Raw genomic sequence first — 24,100 nt, 5'->3', positions numbered from 1 at the left:
ATACGAGGGGTGATCCAAAAAAAAGTTTACAAGGCAAATGAAAAATTCTTTATTAACAATAGACAAAGTATACAAAAAGTAATTAAGAGACATATGTAGCTGCCACTTCTCTAAATAATCCCCAAACCTGTTGAGGCATTTATCACACCGCTGGGCCAATTTGTTTTACCCGTCTTGGTAATAACAGGTTTCTGACTATTGAGCCAGTTCTCGGCACCTTTTTAAACATCACGTCTTATATGAACCTTGTTTCGGATAAGTTTTTTTTTCTATTCCAGGAAAAGGAAATAGTCACTGGGAGCCAAATCGTGGCTGTATGGGGGGGGGGGACTCCAAAACTCCAACCTAAGCGTTTCCAACACTCTCTGCCTGCTTCAAAAGAATGACACCATTTCGCCACCTGTTGTTACTCATTGTTTCGCCCCCCATACACTTCAACGATTTGTCTGTGAATGTCCGATGGGGTCACACTCTTGGCCCATAGAAATCGTATCACGGCTCGCACCTCTGTTCGTGACCATTTCTCTAGACGTCTTGCCATTACTGTCGCTGTTTCAGGTCTCAGTACTAAAACTATCAGCTCGAACGTCCGTTCTAAGGCGACAAGTGTTATCTGTCTCCACTCTGGATAACAATAATCTCATCCCCGATTTCTACTTTCCAAATACTGCTGCCTGTAAACTTTTTTTTTTGTTTCACTCCTCGTACTTACCGAGAGATGCTATATATTACGTATTGTGATTATGTAAATGTTTTATGAGAAGTTGCTTTTATAAACCATTTTAAAAAAAGTGATTGCTCCATTGCAGAAAAGCAGCAAATGAGCTAATCAGCAAAATGTTATTGTATATATATATATTTGATTTAGATAATTGAAGGGACAAATTACAACTGAATGACACTGAAGTACGCATTACCAAATCCCAACGGAAATTCCAAACTAATTATTACCTGAAAGATGAAAGACAATGAAAGCAGAATAACGATATGACATTAAACTAATTTTGCATTTGCAATAAAACTTCATATTCTTTGCCAAATTATATCAAACAAGTATCCATGTTTTCCATTAAAAGTACAAAATATGGAACCGCAGACCTGCTTGTAATTTTAAATCTAAAATATTTAGCAAAAGAATTAAATCACGAAACAGCTAAATTTCAGTGAAGTTTTCTACTGATATTCTAATTATTGATTAAAAATTTCAATCCTAATTTTTCTAAAGACATAGCTAAGTTGGGTCTAAATTGTTCTAGTATAGGGACATCGAAAAGTAGTCAAAGATAGACATTTGATTAGCAGTTCATTCAAAGAGAAAAGTAGTATCTGAATGTCAAGTAGTATATTAACTTATATTAATTTTTCATATCATAAAATTCATCAACAAAAAATTTCGAAAGATTTTTCATGATTTAAGATAAAGTACTGTAAAAGCTTCTTTTACTACCATTTGTTTCTTCTGAAACTTACATCAGCATGTATATTTAACTAGCAAAAAACAAACGAAGCTTTAAGACTTCTTTTATCTCTTTTACTGTTAGGGGCAACAATTAGAAATTAAATATCACAGAGATTAATGTTTTTGGCATATATCGTTTAATGTTATTTATTGACTATCTAAAAATTTATCAGGTATTCTGTTGGCCGAAGGGTCAAATAATATTGTGGTAAATAAACGAAAATTAATGGATCAAGGATGGTGCAGCGAAACTATATTTCATTAAAATAATTTTAAATTTATATTATATATATATATGTATATTGTTCTGATTAATGTCTGGTTTATATGCTAGCTCTTTAATAAAAAAAAATATGAACTGTATACTCGAGGCTAGACTCTAGATACACTTTTGAAAAACATTAATATTTTATTTTATTAAGTCAAGAATCCTTACAATCAATATTTTGATTTGCTTTTATTTAAAAGACTGATTTTTATTTGTCAAAACTAAATATCCAAATATTATAGATTCTTTTATTTAAAACTAGAGAAAATATTAAATAAAAAAGTTTATTTATTGGTTAAAAATATTTCTATAAAATTATGTTTGCTTTGATTTTGAAATAATGGATGAACACATTTTAAAATTTTGATTTGTATCAAGCGCATTAAGTTTGTAGAGTTATATCCAAATATAAAATGGATAGATTATTTTTATTTCTGTGTATTAAGTTTCAAAATAGTATCAGATTCCAAAAAAATCTATTCCTAAAGCCTATTCAAAATGTTTATCGCAGCTAGAAGGCACTTCAAGCGTTTTTCTCCATTTGGTCATGAATATTCAACATAAGCGTTTGAAAATGACAGAACTAAATTTAATATCGAGGGATAATGTTATTATAAGCCAAAAGCAAAGTTTAGGATAGTCGTTTCATGCATAATTTATTGTGTTTCGGATACGTAACGGCAAGATTTCGGAAGTCCGTGTGGGAAAAAAAAATTTAAATAGGAAATAAAACTTTGGAAAAATATTAAGTTTTGCACAAGAATGTTTTAACTGTTGCATACCATTACGGAATTTACTTCGGGTAAACAATTTCTAAAAATGCATTCGTCAAATTTTTGTTCCAAAATATTTAATCATATTAATGTTAAGATTAAGCGGTTTTATTCTAACTAATGCAAATTACCTTCAGCTGCAGGTGATTTTGTAAAAAATAAATTACAGGTACATTTTTATAGCATTTTAATCATTTTCATTTATTTTTAAGGAAATCATGCATCTTAATTTGAATGCTGGTAAATGGAAATATTTTCAGGTTAGCATTTATGTAATTGAATATAGCATTCTGTATGTACATATTTTAGTGTCACATAGAATATCTATTTTTTTTAATTGTGATTTGTTTCAATAAAATAGTTTGAAATTAAATTATAAATATAAACCAGACATAATTTTTGTCTAAAGTCAAAAATATATCAAGTTTTCATTTTTGTAATATTTATCAAATTATCAAAAATTTATCCGAAAGTGGTGAATAAAACGAATAATTACATTTTTTTACAAATATTTAGGCTCTAATAAAAATATGTCGCTTTTTTAAATCAGAATATCTGCATTAAGGAATTATAGAGAAATTAAGAAAATGCATATTATTTATTTATCCTGAATAACAAGTAGCTTTTTTAAACATGATTGGTTGTTAAATCGAATTTATGAGACAAAATTTAATTATATTAAAATGTTTGTTCCAGAAAAACAAATTTTGTTTTTTTAACTTTTCAACCCCATATTTGTCTGCTTCTGATCCTTAATATTAATTTGATTACATAATTCATTAATGCACACAAAGGGTAAAATGAAGGAAATCAAAGGTATATTTTAATAAGATTAATAATCTTACATGTAAACTATTATATTCCTTCATTGCTTTGAGAATACATTTTATAAAATTACCGAACTGTTCAAAACTATTTAGAGAATCATTATTTAAAAATAATATCAAGAGTTTTCATTGCTTGAATAGATTTTAGCTCTAAAAGGAACAAATACTGCTACAAATATCGTGGATATTCACGCATCGACGTATTATAGAATCCTTTATTGTATATATTGAAAGTGTAGAAGATTTCAATAAAGTTATTAAAAACTGTATACAGTAGTATCTTTTTAAAAGCAATACGGCTAAAATTGCAAAAATAAAGTACTATTTTAATTCAAAGAGTTTTAAAGGATTCCTTCAAAGATTTAAGTGCTGAGTATCTCCAGTAGCATACATATATTGAGAAATACTTTAGGATGCAATACATAATTCACAATACTATTATATTTATATATACTATTATACACATATATTTCACACATATATACTATACACATATACTATTTTTAATCACTGAATAATATATCACATAATATTGGGCAATATTTTCTTTATATATCAAATAATATAATATGAATTTTGTACAATATTCTTAAATATTGAATAATAATTTCGATATCATACAGTATTGTAAAATATTGTGAATCATTCTATGCTACTTGAAATGATGATTATTATTATACAGGATGATTGTAATTAAAGTCCCACTTTCAAACTACTATAAAAAAGAAACACTGTTTAAAATTACTTCAAATTTGAAATGAATATATTTGAAGAATGGAGAAATGGTATATATTAAAATGAAGTTCCAAAATGTATTAATTGATGAAGCTGTAAGTGGAATACTATGTAAATTAAAAGACACTCATTAGCACGACGCATTGCATTGGCTATAAAAAAAGAGGGGCACATGGTGTTCTCCTCATATTGCATCTGAGTAGGCTGTCATGAGTTTTTCCATGTAGAATCGCGCTCTGCTTGTAAAACTTGTTTACAAGTTACGATGTGCGCTAGGAGCTTTAAAGAAATTCCGGTAATTAAAGGGTATGAAAAATAAGTCTGTGGCCGATGCCTGACAAGGATCTGATGAAGATGACTCGGAAATCCGAAGAGACAGATTCTTTTGAAATGAAATCTGGCAGAGAAGAAATTAATTGTTCGAAAAATGAGCAGAAAATGTGGCCACAGCATTACAGGAAGGGACTTGTTGTGGTATGCATACATGCAGCGTACGAGTGATTGTCCTTTTTACAGATATGTTTGTGAGAACGGTCTAAAAGTTTACGTAATATACTAAGTTGTTATACAAAATTACTCATGTTCGGGGGTTACATCTTGCTGACGTGCCAGTAAAACACACTTTTGCTCTAGAGTGTCTTGATCATTTGGAAGAGGACTATGAAGGGCCATGGAACATTCTTTGGACAAACGAAGCTTATTTCTATCACCTAGGCTTTGTCAATACTCAAAAATTCCAAGATATGGACAATTGAAAATACATCCTACATGCACTTCATTCCTCAAAAGTAAATGTGTGGTGGTGGAGGGTAACATTATCTTTTGATGTAGGGCCATTTTTATATAAAAGATGGGTCCTTCTATCTGTACCATCAATGATGAAAGCTATGAAAGGTCTCAACCGGGTTATTCCAACACTTCAACAGCGTACATATCTAGATAGAATCATTTTAATACAAGATGTTAAGATTTAATCATAATAATGTCTTCTTTGCAAGCAACTGCACAAGAGGTATTTAAGTAATGATAGAATCATCAGCCGATCCAGCAGTCTGGCGTTCCAAATCCCCCGACCGTAATGTTTGTGACTTCTGCCTGTGCAATTATCATAAAAATGCTGTGTCCTGATATCCAATGGCAGATTTAGCTGAATTTAAGGCATAAATTACGCAACTCATTTGTAAGACCTCTGAAGCACTTCGGGCTGATGTGGAACATGCTGTTTATCGTTTTTAACATATGGCGGAAAATGGTGGACAGCATATCGAACATGTATTGCGCAAGACTATCGGTAAGAAAGAGGAAGTTTCATTGTTCCTTTTTATGAGGTTTCTTTCATTATTTCTAATATTCTTCCCGCATTTATTTCTATATATTAGCGATATGAAACTCATTGGTTCGAAAATGCTTTATATGATTTCATCATTAAACTTTATTCTGAAAATATTTGAGAATATTATGACGTGTATATGAAATATGAAATTTCATTTCCATGAAATTCTTTACAGAAAATTTTCGGAAAGTATTTGTCATTTTTTAACAGTAGCTAAAACATTTAGTGTTAAATAATCAAATGAACTCATAAAATAAATAAAGGCAGTAAAAAGTTATAAAAATGATCCAATATTGAAAAGAAATATTTTTTTAGATACCCCTCTTAGATACTTTTGATATTTCTCGCTTATCATCATTCTTTTGGCATTAAATTACGTTTAATTTCATATTCCGTTTCTATTCTAATGTCAGAAATTCTTAAATGAAGAGAAGATGATTATTGACTTTACAATATTTTAAACCAATATGAATTGTTGTTTAAATATGAGAACCTGGCGCCAATTACAAATTCTTAATAGAATCTAAATATAATTTTGCTGTACTAAATAACATATTTCGCTAGATTTTATTTTATTAATTTGGCGAGTGTGAAAAGTGCTCAAGTTCGTTCTCGATGAAATTCACAGATGTTTTGCAACATGATATATTATTTAAATTATACAAATGATATATTGTCATGAAAATCATTGGTTGGTTATCTATTCACGTATTAACTTTGGGAACCACTTTGCATATTAAAACTGCCACTAATGAATAATTAAAAAAATTGGGATATCTATTCGTAATCAATAATTAGAAATATTATTTATAAATATTTGAGTAGTTTAATTCGTATTGGTGAAAAATTACTTGGCATTCCTGCTTATTCACCTAAAATAATAATCTCACATTTAAGATTTTTTGAACAAAATGCATTCCAATCTATACAACAATACATATTGGGAAATTTCAGAATATGTTCACAAATTTCATGTTATAAACTTTATCTGAACATCATCCTATTCTCCTTTAGACAGAAATTTTATTAAAAGATATTTCTAAAACTATTTTGAAAAGCCAATTTATACTTCTTATTTACAATGAAATTCTAATACGACATCAATATAAATAATAAAACTTTTTGAAGACGAATATCTTGAGATTTGGTCTATTACCCTCATGCGAAATATTGGAAGGGATAAATAGCAAACATCTGAATTCGTATTAGTTATTTTTCGGGAAGTAATAAATCTCACTAAAATATATAATTAATCTTTCTACAAGAAACAAACAGATAAAATCTAATTTCGCATTGGTTACTTTTGGGGAAATTATGAATGTCTCCAGAAGTTTTGCTGTATTTATAACTTCGACTATGAAGATACAATAAGTTACATACAGTTACTTTGTTACTTTTTGGGAAGTTATGAATCTATGCAGAAAGTATAATGAAATTTTCGGATATTGAATATTTTGAAGTTATGTTTCCATCATACAAATATAATAAGAAATAAATAGCAAAACAATTTCGTATAGGTTACTTTTTGGAAAGTTATGAATGTCTCTAGAAGCTTTGCATCATTATATCTTCGACTGCGAACTACCCCATTTCCCAAAGCCTGGAAGCTAATTACGCAGTTGATGTCAATAACAGGGTTTACTGCTAAGGAACTTAATAGAGGAACGGGGGCAGTTATTGTGCGAGCCGCTAAGCAAACATGCCAGGTTTGACGTTATTATGTGCGCAGGTGCGGCAGTATGTTCTACCCTCAGTAAATATTGAGTACGAGGAAGGGCCTTCTAAAGTATTATTCCCTTGATCTCGTGTCACGCTTTCATTAACGTATGGCGTGTTTTAAATGCATCTCAAACACCTCTGCCGTTCCTAATTAGATTCGAAGTTGAGCTTCCCATCCGTCTAAGGGTTAATATTCTGTATCTAGTATATTTTGTCATTGTATTGTTTCTTATTATATATGTTTTATTAATGCATATTAAATTTTAAGTATATTTATTTATAATTTAAAAAAAAATCAAAAATTAATAAGATTTGTCATAGAGGTTCCATTTATAAATGTCATAAACTATATTTTAACTTTGTAAATAACATTATTTTATTTATATTTAATAAATATTTCATTTTATTAAACACTTTTATTCTATTTGACTAGTTTAATGTATGCAAAAATGGAATTATGTGATGGATTTTTCATTCATTTTCCGATTTACAAGTGTTCCGAAATTCAGAGCAATTGTGTATTATGAAATGATGCTTTGTTTAAAAATTTCAAAATGTAGCTTTTAGTTGGTTATTGATAACATCAATTTTTGAATCCGTACTAGTGAGCCTAATTAACAGAAAGTATAAAAAATAGATCTCTTATTTCACGATTCATTACCATGGAATAAATTTATTCTCAACTCACTCAGAGTCAAGTTTAGTTTAGTTTAGTTACATTAACGTCTGCCGGCGTCCTGGAATAGGGGTAGCGCGTCTTCCCCGTGATCTGGGCGTCCCGGGTTCGAGTCCCGGTTTGGGCATGGTTGTTCTATCTGAGAGATATGTGAATGTGCCCTCCTGTAAAAAGGGGTTGTGCAAGCGAATGAGTGATGCGTGAGTAGCAAAGTCGTACTCTTGGCCCTAGTTGGCGCTGCTATAAAAAATAAGAGACGTCCCCCTCAGGCTTAAATCGCTGTCTTCGTAACAGCGGGCTTGTCAGTGGCAAGTGCCATAAGAAAACAAACAACATTAACGTCTCGTTTTAATGCAACACTAGGGCTATTTTGGGACAGACCTCGTAATTTTGAACCGCGGTCAGATCACGAGGATGACACCTGAGCTGGCACCCCCCCTCCCCTCTCCACGCCACACCGCCCCAGCGGGAGGACCTTTGGCATGACGGATTTAACGTGCAACCGAGCCCCTTACACGTCGGTTCTTCGGTGGAATTGGGTCTCGAACCTGAAACCCTATGGTTCACAAGCCGAGACCTTACCACCAGGACACGGCGGCCTCTCACTCAGAGTCAAATAGATGTCACTACAACAATCTTAAATTGCTAAGCAACGAATTTTTAAACTTTAGAATGGATTTCAGGTGGTATGAAAGTAATTATATCTGTAGTGTGGGAGGAATTTTCTCCCATACTAACTTCCATGTTGTCTGCTTTTGTATTTTCAAATTTTTGACAATGAAGTTAGCATTTTGCATTCTCTTACATAATCATGGTTAAGGCGCACCATCCAATTAATTCCATCAAAAGGAAGCTGTTTTCTTTGTTAAGCGTTTTATAAAAATAGGGATATACAACTGCAAAACACAACATAGTTTTCTTTTTAACACATACATACGCTAGTTGGTTCAGCAACGAGCTAGTTCATCAGCGATAATCGGAATATTTCAATTTAATTGGTTAGCCTATATTTCAGGTCTATGATCCCGTAAAACTGTCATAAATCAAAGATCAGCTCTGTATATAGTTTTATATATATTTTGTTCGATGTGTACTCGAACATTTCAAATGGAGGCGAGTTCCATTTCTTCAAGGAAATATTAAAAACGCATGTGCCTTTTTCACTTATCCTTTAACTTTCATAGAATAGTAACTAATCTTTTTTTTATTTGTCATGTAAACTGCTCTGAAAAAATAATCCGTCTTATTTAGATTTCAAAAATAGAAAAAAAAAAAAAACACAATAAAATATGTGATGAACCAAGACAAACGGTTTGAATTTCAAGGCAATTTAAAAAAACTTATTTTTTTAAATTTTCACAATTTATGAAAATTGGCACGACTATTTAATTGACAAATTGGCTTCACTTAAAAAAAATCTCTCTTTTTTTTTTAAATTCTGAAGCTTTGTAAAAAAATATTTATTGCAATCATATTTATGAAGTTATCGTAGAAAAACCAAAGAATTTAACTTAATATTTAATTAGCTATTTTTTTAAAAAAGCCACTCTTTATTCTGCCTTTGCACTCTCCAAAATATTTATGCATCAAATTTGATAGCGTTTTGACCTGTAGAGAGCTAACACAAGCATACAGATATTCATCTTTATTAGAGATATATCTTAAATCAGAAAGCAACATTGTGTATCATGTATTTAAGTTAGTGTCTTGCATATTTCAACTACAATCCATAGAGAATTATTCTTATCATAATTAACTAAATGAATATTCTGATTATTAAGTTATTATTAGCAGATATTTATTACATACTTAAGCAGATGAAAATTCAAATTTATAATTTTTACTTAATATGTTTTATATAATTGCTACTTATGCCCAAATAATAAAATTTTATTGCAATCTTTTTAATATGCAATATGAAATACATTAAGTGATATCATGTTATGAAGAATTAATTATTTTACTACGTTATTTTCTTCTTAATATCAGTCTTAAAATTTCTGTTTCAAATAAATATATTTCTGCAACTGGTTAATTAATAACACTATTTTAAGCAGTAAAATGCAATATTAAGCAAGAGGTTATTTTGCAAGCATATCGCAATTAAGAAAATTTGCTAAAATATCTGTAACATGCCCTCGAGGTCGTGTTTTTAGTTTAATTCTATTAACATTAAAAAAACAATCAATATATCCCAAAAATGCAACGGATTTAATTTATAGGCAATAAACTGGGAATAATGTCTTCTACATACAAAAATAAAATGCTATAGTCTTATCAACGTTTAAAATTAAATGTGGACTGTAAGTGTTTCAGTAACTAAAACGTTGTCTCAAAAAGAAATAACATTTTGCATTATCTTCTGTATTTCCTCATTAAAAAGATAATTCTCAATAAATATACAGCCCACATTTGTATATTGTCTTTCGCATTAACTACAAGAAAAAAGTAGAAATCTAAATTACAATTTTATGCTAAAATGCCCCAAGAAATTTTATTTCAATAAAATTTATATAAAGCAGGCTTAACTTATAATCAGACCCGAAAAGCATTAACTTTATATTTGTATATAATTTAGTTACTGTATCATCATCTAATTACCTTTTTCAAATGCAATTTTTTGAGTTTGTGTCGATTTTTAAACTGCTAATTTACATATTAAAACAATTATATTTTTTTCTCTGTAAACATAATTGCTACTTTATTCAGAAGAAATATTTAAAAAATAAAATCAAATAGATGTAGGAATTTTGACAGACTTTAACATTTTTCTGTTTATTTCATATATAATGCTATCTAAATATTTAAACCGAAAAGTCTATGCATTTTTATTGCCTAATTGAATTTTTCTACGACGTTTTTTTTAATAAACGTTTTAAAAATTCACCATTATTAATTTTTATAATTAATACCAGGCATCAGTTTTGCAGGTAACTAACTCATTTCATATGTTAAAAAATTTGTAAAATTATTCTACTAATATCTCCGCTTGTTTTGTATTATTCTGATAAATTTAATTAATTTAGTTATGATTGATTTAATTGAAATTTGTTTTTTTATTATTAATATACATTTTTATTATTCATTTTATATCATATAAAAGAGTTTAAGATATATTTTATATATTTGAAAAGAGAAGTAAAAAGAAAAAAAAATCAATTTTGGAAAAAATTTCTAAATACGTTCTAATTTAAATTTTTGTTGTGTCTTTTTGTAAATTAAATATAAACATATTTTTTCTCATTAAAGAAGTTTCAAAATTTAGAACAATGAAAAATCCTTATAAATATCATAAAATGTAGTAATGACATTGAGATCTTAAGAAAAATGTCTAGATATGAAGTGGTTTTGTTATCGGTTGCTTTGCAAAGCAGAAAAAAAAATGCCATATAATTGAGTCAGAAAAATTTAAATGTTAAAAAAAAATGCAATTCAAATTATGATCATTTATCAAACGCAAGTTTGGAATACTTACTGGAATTTTCTTCCCATTTTTGTCATTGTTTCATTATATCATCCTATGCATTGCTCTTTTATTATTCCACTGTATACATCTCTCACAATTCTTATGCATTTGATTGCTTTATATGTCAAAATATCAAATGTAGAAAGATCTAGATAAGTGAAACTATGAAATATTAAGTAATTTAACAATTATTTGTTAAAGAATGTAAACTAAATTTCTCAAAAAATTTTGCAGTAGTATCAGTGGACACATCTTATTATCATTTAATTGAAACCTTATATCCCACCTTTTGATTCCTTATCACTGTCGTTCTGACTACAAAAAGTTTTCAAGCATATTGGTTGTTATTCTGCAACTGTAACTCTGTTGCCATGTTTGAAACCACTGTTACAAAATATGTGCTTTGACGTTAGGTTCGAAACTAGATTCTATTAAAAAGACTTCTGTGGTAATAGACTTAATACATGTTACATCTTACCTATAGGCAAGCGTCTTTCCTTTGGAGTGGTATAGAAGTGAGAGAAAGATTACTAGTTAATCCTTATTTAACCTTAGTTCAAAACCAGAAAGCCCGTTTCAAAGGATTCATGACGTTACTTCAAAACGCAAAGTTAATATATGACTAATTAGTGTCATATTTTTAGAAAAAATGTCTTGATAATCTCTTCCTTATCAATGCCATATTACAATGTTATTTTCCAACTGTTGACTTGTCTGTGTTAAAATTTAAAGGAAAGCATATGAGAAACGTTGTTGCTAGGAGGATATATTATCTACAAATTCATTTCTTTTAAAGGAAATTATTTAGCTTAAATTAATTAAATTAACGAGCTAATTACTGAATTGGGGGTGGTCATGACAATGAAAAAAAAAATGAAAATTTATGTTTTAAATAAAAGATATATCCTTTCGTTATGAAAATTGTATTTGGTGTAAAATTGAGCAAATATAGAAAGAAAGCCAATACTAAAAAGATAAATATTTGTTGCTTAAATTATTTAAATTTAAGAATTTATAGAATATGTTACGATTAATGATCTGCAAGAAATCTAACTAGATATGTGCACACATAAAGTTAAGGAAATGGATATTAGAATCAAAATGCAAAATGTTAATGTATCTCGTTAGTTTTAACAGAAACCAAAAATGTAATACAGTTATGACTTGTTTTGTTGAAAATATTTTTTTTTCGTAAAAAATATTAGGATTAAGAAAAGAGAAAACCAGCTGTAAGTTATTAAGGGTAATTGAGGAAGGATTTAATCACAAAAACTTCAATAACATCAGTAAAATATTTTTACAAAATTATTCTCATCATAAAATTTTTACAAATGTAGAGGATATCTTTTTAAAAAAATTAGTCATTCATTTTTAAAGACAAAATTATTTATTTATATATATATATATATATATATATATTTTTAAATTTACGATGTAGGGTCTTATCATGAAAGTGGGCAAATTTCATTTTTCTCTCATATAGCCTATGAATTCGGAAAGAACATACTTTTATTTATACTCAAAAGGGCAAAACATCATTGATTTTTAAGTAATTTACTTTTCGAGTTCGAGATTATACTGATGACCTTCCGAATAATGTGAAGCAGACGCAGGAACCTCATAATAAAGAATGCGCATCGCAGTCTCAAAAATATATTCATTAAATTTTAAATCGTGATAAAGGGAGTTTGTTTCACTTCCTAAAATGGGAAGTAGACTTTCGCCACATCATTCCTTCCTTCCCTAATGGAAAAAGCTTCCGGGAGAATTGGTGAAATCGTGATATATTGCTGTGGAATTCATGGGTCAATCAGACAAAGCTGGAATATAGTCTGTTTCGTTTCGAGAAGTTGTGCTGGAAATTAGGCTTTTGTATGGAAAAAGGGAATGTGTTCAATGTGAAATTTATATTTAAGGAATTTGTATCGTAGTTTTAGCAAAGGAAATATAAAGTAATTGGCTGTTCCTAAAAAATTGACTCTTAAAAGTTTGGAATTCTGGATGTGATTTGAAATAAATATCACCTTAAAAGAGGCGACCATAGAAACTGCTTTCTGAATTGTAATTTTTAAATAATAAAAATATAGAATTCCAGAAATTTTGTCTTGTTTTAAATGTACAATAATTTTTAATAAAATTTTATATCTTAATATTTTTTTCTCCGTCGCAAGTAATTCTGTTTAGTATTGCTCAGTTTATAAATTCCATTTTATATTTTGTATTAAAGCCCAATGAAACAAATTATTAAAGAAACGAAATTGCATTCATATGCTAGACAAGAAATAATAAGTTTTATATAAAATTTTCTTTATTCAATTCGTTTCATGTTTAGAGAAAATGCTGCAATGATACATTTTTATACATTCTTTTTATTTATTTTTGTTACTGTTTTGCATATTAATGCTATGAATTTATGTATTAGATTATCATATCATATATTGAATTAAAGGAAATATATTAAATTTGATATATTATTAATTTAATAATATATCAAATTAAATTTGATATATTAATAATTATTAATATTATCAAAGGAATATTTCAAAGAATAATTCTAAATAATTACTAAAATAATAAAGAAACAATAAAATTCTATTAATTTCATATGAAATTCAAGCAAACAATTATTCATCAACTATTGAGAGTTAACAGGTCGGTATATTCGAGCATAAAGAGAAAACATTTATTAACGGTTTAAAATGAAATAAGCGCTTTTATTATTTATATGTTAAAATGTAAAACTTGAGACTTCCAATGAATTTAATTTTCCTTTCATGAAAAACTCATACATATGCTTTTTTTCTGCTTTTCATGTACAGCTAAAACCCAGCGCAATGACTCTTTATTTAAGTGATACTCTGTCGATATAGATTTCTCTGATATATAAATTCCACTGATATTTTAGTCACTCAATTTGTCAACTATCTGTGTTTGAGCAAAAAAATCTTTTTTTCTGTGGCTTGGCATTAAAAACAATCATAGGCTAATATCTATGAGAACACAGGTCCTACAGTTGGGTATGGTCAGTACATTCCATCGCTGTCTTCTTTCCCTGATCCCTGTAATGATTACGATATCTTTAAGGATTGAACACCATTTTACATAACCCTCTTCGAAATTCCATTGCTTTAACTGATAATAATCCTATTTTTAAGCATCAAAAACATTTTAAACACTTAGGCGAATTTGCATCCTTGCAATTTCTAACTAGAACTCAAAAAATCATCTTTGTTTCTTTTTAACTGTTAGTATATTTATAAATCACAATTAATGATGATGTCTATGTTAAGAGATTGAAATAAAAATACTTCTTTATGAAATTATCTTCTTTAATCCTGGCAAAATTATGTTTGCTTAGGTAGATATTCTAAATTAACACTTCTTTGTTTCACGAAGTTCTTAATGTAGTATGATATCTGACGTAGAATTGACTGCCATGATGAAATTTGGAGCTAATTTCAAAATAAGATTAAAAGTTATAGCCATTTTTTCAAAGAAATACAGAAAAAAAATAATCATCATTTGTCCGAAAATAGATTATTATATTATAAGTAGTTTTATTAGATTTCCAATAGCATTGTAAGTAGTAAGATTACATAAATTTAGGTGTTTTTCCCCATAACGAATTTGAAGTGCATAAAATTCAATTTCAGTACAGAATACACTAAACATGAAATCATCAAAGAATTATCTAATAAAAAAAAATACAACAGTTACAAGAATTTTGAATCCGATTTACATAACACCCAATCATTCAATTCTAAATTTAAGCTGAAATGTAATGTAGTTCGATAGCATATTTCAAGAATGCACTGATATTTTGAATGCCAAATTGCTGGCAATTTAAGTAGCTCTTTAAAAGGAAAGAGCTCTAAATAAATCGACATTTTAAAGTAGAACAAAAATGCACCAACTGCTATGAATCTTGTCCAATCTTTCAATAACGTACCCGCTTAATGTAAAAAGTCGTAGCAGAAAGTAAAAGTTTTTAGGCTAAAAAAATGCATTTTATATGCCAAACCAAAGAAATTTTCTTGGTATCTCAGTATTTTACTTATGCTAAGGGAACCAAAATTTGAAATCCATCGCTGAAATCTAAGCAGTTAAATGGCTAACTTGTATTCATGCTTGACAACTTACATATTGCTTCAAACATTCACAAAACATTGTCAGGATTAGTAATGACAATTGTTTCAACTGACACATTCTTTCTTTCTGCAAGTTTTTTAACAGTTTCAAATCTTAATAATTGATTGATTTCTCTATAAACTTCGACGAGAATAATTATGCCAAACAGTATTAAATCTTTATCTTATTACCCAACATCAGCATTTTATAGTTTTAAACGCAGTTTTTTTTTTTCGTTCTTTTTTTTAAAAACAATTCTTTGACAAACTAAAAGCTCTTCCATAAGCACGACAAAAAATAAATGTTCCATAATGTAACAAAACGCATTTGTTTACGAAAGAATGCAAACCACAATTGTTTCAGAAAGAGTTGTTCATCCTAACCTAGAATCACGATATGTCACTGTGATTGTATAATATGATGCATAAAAACAAATTGGTGAAGAAAAATCATATTATAGAAAAATGACTCATTCTTTTCGATATATCATCTGCTTTTAACATCCACAGGGTTTTTAAAGAATCTAACTTTTCTTACTATTAATATTTTTTTGCTAGAAAATCTCTTTCTGGTTTGGTTTTGGTTTTTAGAAGTCAGCACATATATGTCAGAATAATTTTGCTTAGTTTCACGTTCTGTTATCACTGTATACTTTTTTCAAGAAAGTGATTTATTTTATATAAAACATATCGTCTTTTTGTTTTGCACTCCATGATCAAATATGCCTTTTGGGTTGTCATAATCTAATATAGCAATTATTGAGTACTTTGAAATATTTTCTTCCTTCTAAAAGGTAATCCTTTCAAGGGCCATTTTTTTCTAGTCATATGTTAAAATATTTTGAGGCTTGAAATTAGAATAAGAAAAGATATTAATTTAGTTTATTAGATAAATTTAATTTGATTAATTAATTTGGTTAATTAATAATTAAGTACAAATCAAGACATCATTTTGTGTGAGATAATGAACTGAAGCATTTAAGTTTCTGTCTTTCTAAAAAAAATTTGTCAGAACTTATGCCAAACTACATAATTTCATACAAAGATTGATAAATGTGGTGGGAAGCATACTTCCAACGGCCCTAGAAAGGGTTAAAATAAGTAGATAAACTTTTATGAGATACTACTGTACCTGCAAACTAAAGAAAAAATGTATATGTATATACATATTTACAAATCAACATCCTTACTTTCATATTGAAAAAAATGTGGCTTTCGTTTTCCAAAAATGAAATCATTTTAAATAGATGTAAAAGTAAAAGGCATCCCCCATGAAATCATTTCTAAATTAAATACATTAAAAACAAACAGTTTTTTATTAGCTTATAGCAGTTGAATGAAATTTGATTAAAAAAATATACCAATTTTTCCATAGTTTAGACATATAAAATGGCAATCCCTGTAGTAGATGCAATCTTTCAAACTCCCAAAAAGTAAAACATAGAATTTCTGAAATGAAAATGTTTCTTCAATTATAATTATCGGATTGTAAGCTATCATGTTTCGTAGAATATTTCAACTTATATGTTTACAAACAAGTAAGAAAAAGCACCGTTTCGGCATTCAAAAAGAAAGTTTCCTAATCGGACTTACTGCAACGCAATGTTAACAGCAGTGTAAATTGTCGGCGCTACGTTACCCTGTATATGCTAAGCAGAAGCCTTCAATCCCGCGAATATTTCATGAGCAGTGATACCGAAATGGGCTCTTAGACGTGGCTATGCATATTTATGGGGCAATATTCGCAGCTCGCTGAGAATGAGACGGAGGGAATTATTTCACCCTGGGCTTTTTCCATTCATTTTCTGGCAGAACTTGTTTTCAAACGAAGACGTGAAGCGTATAAAGTTTTGAGCGCTTAGTTGGAATTCAATTTCGGTGGTCGTTTATAATTAGAGTGGTATATGGTGCCAGTTAGTATTAAAATCAAGTGCATGGTATGAATTACGGTGGAATAAAATTACGTTATCTCCAATGTTATTTTCAAGTAGTGTTTTGATTTATTCCGTTCGTAAGTTGTTGCTGAAAATTATTAGGTGCGAAATTTTTATCCTCATTAGAAATGCATTTTCATGCCTAAATTTTATCTTACTTCTATAGATTCTTTTATTTTATTCTGAATTTAATATTTAGTTATTATATTTGATTTAGTTATTCTAAAGATTGGGAGATTCAATAATAAAATGTCTTTTGAACCATATATCTGCATATGCTTGCGTGAATTTAGAAACAATCATTGTCCTATAAATGAATCAACACATAATTAAACAAAATATGTTTAAAATATAAATGTATGTTATAATTAATACAATTTATCGATGTTTAATTTGTTTTGTTTTTATAAAAGATTTTATTTGCAGAAAGCAAGAAATGGCCTTTTTACTTTTGCCAGAGCACCTCGAAATAAAGTTGTACAAGTGGGTTCAACACCTAATAACATTTTATCGGTGCTTGAATCAGATTTTTGAAGAGCCTTAAAGCTTTGACACTTCTATTCAATTTGAGACAGCTAGTACCGGAGTGTGAAAAATAAAAGTAATGTACCATTGGTGCGTAAGTGGGGTAGAAAAAAGTATTTATTTTCCCTTAAGCTGTAAATTGAAGAAGCTGTTTAGATGCAATTTAAATTTTGGAAGAATCTAAAGCGATTTAAGTGGCGAAGCCCATTTAGTAGTAGAGTAAGGACAATTATATTCTTCATCGTAGAGGTCATAGTTACTTTAATCTTTGATTGTGTGATTTCCGTGAGTTTTTTTTTTGGGGGGGGGTGAAAAAAATTCTTGGAATTTCTTTGATGAAATCATCGGACTTTGGAGTTTTAAGCAGAGTATAATTCCGAACAAATCAAGAAGCATTGGTAAGGATTCGAAATACTTTATTTTGTAAAATTTGAATTTTGTTTTGATTGGTTTTAGCAGCAAATCAAAAAATTTTGAGTTGCGAAAATGATGATAGGTCTTAAATATTGTTTGTACAACAACATTTTATTCTTTAGTGAAATCGGGGAATATCTGCCAGTGAGTGGGATAATGAGGTGAACCCGTAACTTCTTTTTTACTATAGTTGACTACTACCCATTATGCCACATTCTATCAAAGGCCTTTCTTACAGCAAGGAAAGTCCCAGCAGTGCATATTTGGATGTTGAAAGCGTAACATATTTGATGATGACATAAGGGATGATATTAAGCTCTTTACATTGGCCTTTGAGTCTGATAAGTATAAGGATCTCATAGGTTATTTTACAGGCTGCTCTGTAGGCTAATTGGTTTATAATTTCCAAACAATTTTCCCTTTTATCTATAGATTCAATGTCTACACATAATATCTTCTAAACTTTAAATAAAAATTGAAAAACATTTTAAATTATTTCAAATTAAAAATCCAGTCTTGTAGATAAACCTAAGCTAGATGATGCAAGTTTTTAAAAATGGTACTATTTTTCTCAGTTGGACGAAGATCCAATTTTTCCCCAGGAGAATTTTAACCTGCGATTAAGAGAGTATCCTTAATGATTATGCTACATGAAAAAGAAAATAATCAAGCTCAGTAAGTTGGAATGCCTATTTTATCATGATTTTTATTGAAAGAAGGTTTTACTTTATGTATGGTAAGATATGAAAAGTGTAGTCTATTTTGGACTATAAGAAACTAAACAAAAATTAATTACTGTCATGATTTGTTGTCCGTGAAGAAATAAATACGAAAAAGATTTTAATCATCAACCTATCTTTCGAATCAAAAAGACTGTATTTGACCCTTCAATTCGATTTTAAAGTGTTCAGTATTTTCTAAATAACAAATATTTGCTAATAAAAGAAGAGTAGGAATAAATAAATATTTTGATACCAAACCGATTTATTTAATCAAAGCAAATATTTAAAATTAAGATTTTAGATAATTGAGGAGATATATTTGAAATACAAATGATAAATTTCATAAATTAGATATCATTAATTTGTTCTGATTCGGCAAGAAGGGGGTACGAGAAAAATAGGTTGCAATTTCAAAAGAATTTTCCAGACAAAATGGGATTTTAATTTAACAATAATGCTGCTATATGTAGATATTAATTGCTTATCGAATAAAAAAGTTGGATGGCATTACTTTAACACTTTTATCAGCTGGCAATCTAAATAATTTACTTTAAATTGATTTTTTTTCCCACAACTTCTCTTTTGCAGAAACAGAACAAAAACGATTGGTAGCAGCGATAAGATCCCATTATTCGCCTAGCAAATAGATGCCCTAAAACACGGATTGCTAAATTTAGATGCCAGAACACTCAGATTTAGGTTTATCTCGTCTATCTTCTTTTCTGAGGAGATTTTCCCAACGCACTCTACGGAGTTGTGTAATCTTCTTGAAAAATGGGCTGGGGTGTACTTCCTAGGAGCGGATTTTTTTCCCCACCATCGCACGCAATTCAGTCTCTTGTCGCATGAATAAAACTTCTCTACAGTTTGAAGTGTCTTTTAAGGCTCCCGTATCTTAAACGCGATTTATATACGTTTGCTCGGATATCTTTCAAGAAGAAACAGTTTGATTTTCTTCTGGAATCGCAAGCAATCTGCATGATTGCGTTGAATGCATAAGATTTCATTTCTGTCTGGGGAACTTATTTTCGTTTTATTTTGTTTATTGAAGATAAGACTTAATTTCCTGCTTTTCTTTTGTCTGCTGCCATTGTTGGGAGCCTGATTATATACGAAACTCACAAAACCACATGCAATTTGTTTCTTAAAGAGATATAAGTTTGTTGAAATTTTATTGTGTTCTGCTCTGAAATACACTTTGAAAGAATAGAAGAAGTTATTTATACCGCATTTTTTTGATATTTTTATCGCTGATTGAAAAAAAAAAAAGTAACTTCTTTTTATTTCTCTTCATATGGGTATGAAGTGAATAAGCAACTTCTTCATACGCATCCCTTAATCATTTACTTCGATAAATATTAAATTATCTGCGTCCATAAGATAATGCCTTATAACCACTGTCCTCCGTATTAAAGAAAATTAAACCATTCAGTAGAATGATCACAGAAGAATGAACTCGTAATAACATTGGTGGGAATTGAAGTTTATTCCTAAAATCCACCACAAGCCACGGTACAGTCTCTCATGGGTAGAGTGTCCCGTCATAAATAGAGGATAGTCGAACCCGCACCATTTTTCTATTCACCCATTTGGGGAGAAGCAACCCCCTTGTCGAACGCCCCTCATCTTTATATCTGTGGCGTTCTTCGGTGGGAGTAAAGGTCACCATAAAATAATTTTGTGCTTGCCTATAAACTCTCTAGTTAAGCTTCATAGCTTGAGCTACAATTGCCACAATAGTAAAATGTTCACAAAGATCAACAAAAAAAGCATTAATGGTAAACTAATGGATTTCTTTTAAAAAAAGAGAAAAAAATCTGCTTTCGAAAATTACAAAGAGAAAACGAAAGTTCATCTTAAACACACCATGAATTGTCATAGTTTTTTTTTATATGTTCATAATATAAAATCTTCGAAGTTTAATCTGCCATCTCCTGTCTGAAGAGTTCTCTAAAGATCTTCAAGCATAGAAGAAAACGAAAGCTCACTCATGTGGGAATTCAAACATGGAATTATGCTTTTATAATAAAAAAACAAGACAATGGAATGGAACTCAGTCGTCTGGTCAGATCAAAAAATAAACCACTCAAAATCAAGATACCTTAAAATACTAGTGTGCAGCATTAGACAGAAAGAAAAGAAAATATTGAACCAAAACTAATACAAAAAATCTATGATGATTTGGGTTCGCTTTTTTTATGGAAGGTGAGACAATTCTGACTACCTTTATTGAAGCCAAAAAGTTCAAGCTCATCAGTCCATGATGGAGGATGAACTTATATTGAGTATGTAATTAATTTATTATGATTAAAAGAAAGTGCAATTTTTTTGTGCTAATAATCTTCCCAATACTATTCTATAAAGGCGATATGCAAATGTATATCACTACTTTAGAAAACATGCTACAATTATTTCTTGAACTTAATTAGATTAAATTATATGTCTAAAAGTGGATGGTTAAAATAAAGTTTTAATAAAAATTGTACAAATAGGATATGAAAAAAATTAACAAATTAATGTTTTTCTCTTTATTAAACATAATTCTTAAAAACTGTAAATCTGAGTGCAAATCCTTTCGTCTGTTTTTTTTTTCTTTGAATTTGCAATTCTACGTTTATTATGGATTGAAATGCTATGGACTGACAATTTCTAGATATAAACAGTTTAGAAATATTACTTTTACCTTGTAGATGTTAGCTGTAATAAAATAACGGTGTTCTATAAATGCGATATTATTCTTATTTTTAGTGCTCAGATTCCATTATTCTAATTGTTTGACATTTTCTACAATCAGTCCAATGCTTTTCAAACCATACTTCCTAAATTCCAAGTGCGAACATTGTACCGTTTTCTACATATAATTATTTAAATTCGAATTTGATGCGCTATTTTATTTACTTTCCGACAGAACGATAAAAAAAAGTATTTTTCTTCTACAGCCAAAAAGGATCCTTAGGGATATGATATAGATTAGGCCTTCAATTACCAAATATTTTACCTATCAAAGCACTGCATTTTATAAGATTAACTAATGTCTTCTTTTTTGGGGTATTCCTTTCCATTTTTCAGCTAACACTTTTATAGCCATATCTTCTACCCAAAATTCTCAAATGTATCTCATTGGTAGAAAGCCAAGTATTTTTAATAAACAATCATTGATAAAAGAGCTAAGTGATCACTGGACCCAAATTCATCTAAAGGTTCTACATTATTTACTTCATATTCAGTTGAAATAAATTCATTAAAATTCTTTCAAGGTAGGTCACATTGCAATTTTTTCAAATGGTTAACTCAGACATCAATTTGTACTTAAAAATGCTAATAACGTCATTCAAAGGTTTCATTTAATCAAAAGATACATGTCATAATAAATTTTCTTAAAAAAAAGAAATGTGCATCGTCAAATCACGTGCTTAAAACAAAACATACTTACTGTACTTACATAGAAACTTGTATTAAATTATTACCCAAAGATTTTAATTACGCCAGGGACTAAAACGCAGAGAATCAGCTACCTCAAAGTGCACGATCCTGGGTGAAATTTATGGACGCAGTATAATTTTCTAAGATTAATATACTATGTAGATCTCAAATTATGAATCACCTAGTCTGCAGAATCGTTATTGCGTTAATTATATTTATGAAAATAATTCGGCATGCATTTTAAAAGGATTAAAATTGCTTTAATGTGCATTAATGCTACAGATAAAAATATTGTAATTTGATTATTTTTAAATATGTTAATCTAAGATATATTAAAAGAATGGTACCAATAAAGAATATAAATTAACTGCAAAAACAATAATTGTACACTACTTGTAGGATAAAATACTTCATTTCAGATTAATATTAAAACCAATAAAAACATTTTTATGCAATAAATTGGTTTTATATGCTTTTATTATTTAGAAACATTTACTGTTTGAAAATGTTGTATAACAAAAATATATTCTTGGCATAAAGGTTTTATAATATTTTGAGGAAAAAGCTTGCAAGAATGTCTAAATTTGAGTCGATATAATAATAAAAATTTAATGCTACTTAGTTTTAATTTAATGATTATTTGGGAAACTGAAATATTCCAATAATAATGATTATTTTATCATCACAGATTTTTTTCTATTTTAAAATTGATCAAAAATGAAACTACAGAATCTTTCTACATAAAAATGGAAGAAAGGATAAACTAATTAAAAAATGTAGATTGTCTATAAATAAATCCTCGGAAAATATGAAAACACTTTAATTTAAATAAACTAGAAAAAAAATCAATTAATTTACAGAAAAAAATATGGAGAAAACAAACATGAAACTAAAGTAAGAATACTTTTAACGAATAACACAAAATTCCAAACGATTTATTTTTGAATCAGTTGAATTATGAACTGAGACGTTGCCAGCTAGGGAATTGTAACTAATCTTTGAATTACAGAGACAGAAAAAGTTAAAGCTCAATAACAAATAAATGATATTTCCTCAATTCAAACTCAAAACTTTCTTAGTTCGCAAGACAATTCCGACATCTAATGACAGGTCCACATCTCAAATCGCAATTCCATTTTCTCTGATAATGAGGAAGTCAAGAGCTCATTCGGGACATTGATCTATTGCCATCTAGTGATACATGTCACTTGTCTCAGATATCTAGTCAATAAGACTAATGCCATTGGCATTAATCATGTAAGGCAGAATAATTTCTTGGAAACAAAGCTGCATTGTCCATTGTAGATCATCACGCATTTCTGTGCAGCTCATTTGCTATCTGTCACAGTAAATAACTAGCTATTGTCGGAGAAATTGAACAGAAAAACGTCTAGAAAGCAGCTGATTTGTTATTAATGATTAGGAAAATGGATGAGTAAGTAACAGGTGCCGGCGTAGAAAGGGCAAGCTCTTTTTTTATCTAATCAAAATATCAGCCCTTTCTTAGATTATTTTAATAAATAATCTGGATATTTTCTTCATAACTTCTGGAATAAAAAAATAGGAAATATATGTCATTTAAACATCAGTTTTCTGTTGATCTATTTCAACTAAAAGGATTTATATGCCTAGATTGTTAGATAAATTTTTCAATTTAATTCAAATGATTTGACTTCAAATAATATTGTAACTGCTTTTA

Source organism: Argiope bruennichi, chromosome 5 (genome assembly GCF_947563725.1).
Source record: "Argiope bruennichi chromosome 5, qqArgBrue1.1, whole genome shotgun sequence".
In the NCBI taxonomy this organism is placed as follows: Eukaryota; Metazoa; Arthropoda; class Arachnida; order Araneae; family Araneidae; genus Argiope; species Argiope bruennichi.
This window is presented reverse-complemented; position numbering follows the sequence as displayed.